A 3675-nucleotide genomic window follows, 5' to 3' on the forward strand; every position below is an offset into this window, starting at 1 on the left:
AGACGAGAGAGAGAGAGAGAGAGAGAGAGAGAGAGAGAGACGCAAATCACTCCGGTTTAAATTGGTAATTAGCCCAGCCATAGGTGTTTTTAGTCAAACCGAGACGGAATTATAAAAATTAAAGAGAAAAATAGACATAAAAGGGTGTGTTAGAATTTGTTGTTGAAGAAACGCATTAAGAGTTGATTTAAACCCATTTAATTGCGAATAGAAACATACAAATTGGAGAAAGTATCAAAAAATATCTGCTCAAAAAATCTTGGACCATGATTGGCTGACGCAACGCGCATGTCAGCAGTGATTCACAACACGCGTGAGCTGCATTTGCTTAGGTTACACGATTTATGTCTTTCTATTCACATTCAAATCGGTTTAAATCAACTTCTGATAAATATATTTCTGCGCTTACAAATCGAAAGACCGACTCTTTTGTCCGCTTGTCTCTTTTCAAGGTCTCTAATAAAAACGAAAAGAAAGGGGGATTGACCTTGCAAACCTTTTGGGCCAACAGGGATTATGAAGGGCTCTGTCAGAAATTTCCTTTGCGGCGCAAAACAGTTACACGACAAGTCGCTTTTTTTCTTTTTGAAGTTTCCTGCCGCAGCCACTGCGTTTTCGCAAAAAATGAAGCGACTGCGTCAGTACAGATTTATCTGACAGATTACGCCTTGACTAAAAATACATTAGACCAGCCCGTGAGTAAATATGTATGAGTTTCCCTTCGCCTCCACTTTTCCCTCTGACATGTGCGGCGCTTTTGGTGAGCTGACGAGTCACCACATATGAATATAGAATATAAGGGATGACAGGCACCGCACAACAATGTTCATAGCCTCACGCGTTTTCAGCCCTTTAAACTGCACAAATGGAGTATAAGCGGAGAGAGACAAGTGAGTGGTAAATTGAACATTGTGCCGAGAAGGAGTGTACAAACAGGTAAATTCAAACGTTTTCGACGCTGTTTCATTTGAATGAATAAACTGAATGCTTTTTTATTTGTTCCCATTTTGAGTGTTTCCACGGTAGTTTGATATTTGAAGATTTTCATTTGAGTACTATCCTGGTTTTTTGTTATTCTTAAAAGTGTTGAAATAGCCAAAATTACTGCACTTTTCCCAAAAATCGGGATGAAATTTGGAAAAACGGACCTCTCAGCGTTCACAAAATTGAGATCATCTCGAGTTTTAATGATGCTATATTATTTTTTGTGACGAGAGTTGCCTATTTATACAGCCTACAAGCCAGTCTAACGCTATATTTTTGAATTTTTCAAATTTGTATTTATTTTGAATTTATTTTAAACATTTGATTGATGCAAAAATGGCAATTTTTTATTTTCATCGTATAGGATAAAAATTTGCCTAGTAGTGCGCGTAGTATTCCTACAAATTTTCATAGAGGGTACAATTTTTATTTCTGAACTCACATATTGGGTCAAAGGTTGTAAAAAGGTCCAGATCAAAAGTTAGCAAATGAAAATTTCACGATCGGTAGATTTTTACCTGCAGAACATGCTGGGGGTCACCCGCCTAAGCCCTAAGGTAAGATTAGACTATTAAAACAGGAGAAAAATTGAAACCTGGCGTCAGAGTATCCCTCGATATCGTTATATTTCAATTTAATTGACGCCTTTGTGGATCTATATTGGTTAGATTAGCAAGATCCGCACACCGTTGGAACATTCCAGTCAAGAGCTTACGGAGTATGTGCAATTTGATCCTTTGATGAAAACGACCTGACGTGCCCAATATCTCGTTCAAGAGCCCTCCCAAGACGCTCAGAGGGTCAAATTACTGGCAGATTTAATTTAACATGATAAATTTTAATTTCTTCTTAAAAAATCTGAGATTTAATGTGTTTATTTTGGGTATAACCCCACAGAATTTTTAGCTCGAGATTTTGTTTGTGTAAAAACATCTGGGGCTACTGGTCGAGAGTTTAAAAATTTTACTTGTCGAGACACCCGCACGAACATGATGCACGGAGAGTAAATCGGGGAGTGATGTAGCCACGAGAGCAATGCACATAACAACATCTTCTGGCTCTGAAAAGTCTTATTTTTTGCGCGGCCGGCGTAGGCGGAACGGCTGCTCTTGAGAAATTAGCGCCGCGGGGGGAAGCGACGAGCTATTTAAGGGCGCTTTTGTGTGTGATGGTGACGTTTTTTTCTCTCCACAACACGATTAATTGCTGCGTTTTTTTGCATTGCGAGAAATTGCGGTGCACCACGCGCTTTGAAAAATGATCGCCTTCTGCCTTGCCAAGAACTAGAATGACTTTGTGGCCCACTTTCTGCTAAAGGTAACATGAAAATGTTGCACTATTAATCTATTTCCTACACGTATACTTTAATTTATGGAACACTATTTAGGTTATAAAAACGTTAACATTAAATTTAAAGTAAAACATCCTGGAAGAAAGTTTCGTTATTGCTATAGATTTCTCATTATACATTATCCTAACAATTTTGCACAATTTTAAAAGAAAATAGTAAAACAAAATAGATTTCATCAAATGACAAAGTCATTACTATATGTCATTACTATATATAGCATTTATATAAATAATAATAATTCAAAAAGATCTATTAACGTATTTGCTTTTATAGAACACGAATTGAAATGACACAATATTACAGATGTTTGGTTCACCAAACATATTGCATTTCCAGAGCAAACAAATATATCCATCGAAATGGCAATTTATTTATGCGCGAGCGAGTCATGAGGAAGGAAGGAGAAGAGAGTGAGCGAGTTGAGAGGGCCCGCGAATTCAGAAATTAATTGAGAATGACGCCTTAAGGGGATTGTCGGAAAGGGTTGGGGGCTGAGTGAAAGAACGTCTTCTGACTCGCGCGCTAATGTACATAACTATTCACGAGAAAGGAAATTCAAGGAGAAGAGCCGCTTTTCATTCGTTTCCAAACGTCAAAGGTCGTCAAACATACAACCCTCTCATATTGCAATTCTGTTTTATTAGAATAACTCTTCAAGATGGATATTAATGCGTTACGAACTTTTTATAACAAGATGTTGTGTTTATGTGATGTATGTAATTTATTTTCATTAGATGCAGCGCGCTTGCTGTGCTCAAGTTTATCGCGCGCATGAATAAGCAAGCGGATAGGTAAACAGATTGGGTAATAGGCATTGAACTTCAGAGTTGCAAAGTAAACAAACGCGGTTGCGAGTAAAATGTTGATTTTGGCTCCGATGAAGAGTTAATTTGCACATCACATCTGCTGAATCGACGCGAACACGTGAAGCAGTCTCAATAGAACACCAGAGCAGCCGTTACTTTGCTTTATATTGTTAGCGTTGTGATGGGTGGTTAACAGAGGATAACAAAAATGCATTTAACATTTTTTATACAAAACGCACGGGGCACGTTTTTGGGGTTAGGATTGATTTGTTAAGTTATACCAATTAAACTAAAGGACATTAATCAAAATACGACGTTTCAACTTCTGATATTTTTAAATGTATGCGAATGCTTTCATAACGTCAATTTTTATTGCTTGTTTATTCTCACCAAAAAATACATAGATACATACATGTAAAAAAACAATTTGTCAAAAATTAAAAATAGAAAGCACAATAGGGAGAAAAGGAGAAAATTTTCAATTCAATTAAGTTACAGCGCTTACGGGTCTTCGAGGAAAATAATCAAAATTTT

The sequence above is a fragment of the Cloeon dipterum genome, chromosome 4, assembly GCF_949628265.1.
Source record: "Cloeon dipterum chromosome 4, ieCloDipt1.1, whole genome shotgun sequence".
Lineage (NCBI taxonomy): Eukaryota > Metazoa > Arthropoda > Insecta > Ephemeroptera > Baetidae > Cloeon > Cloeon dipterum.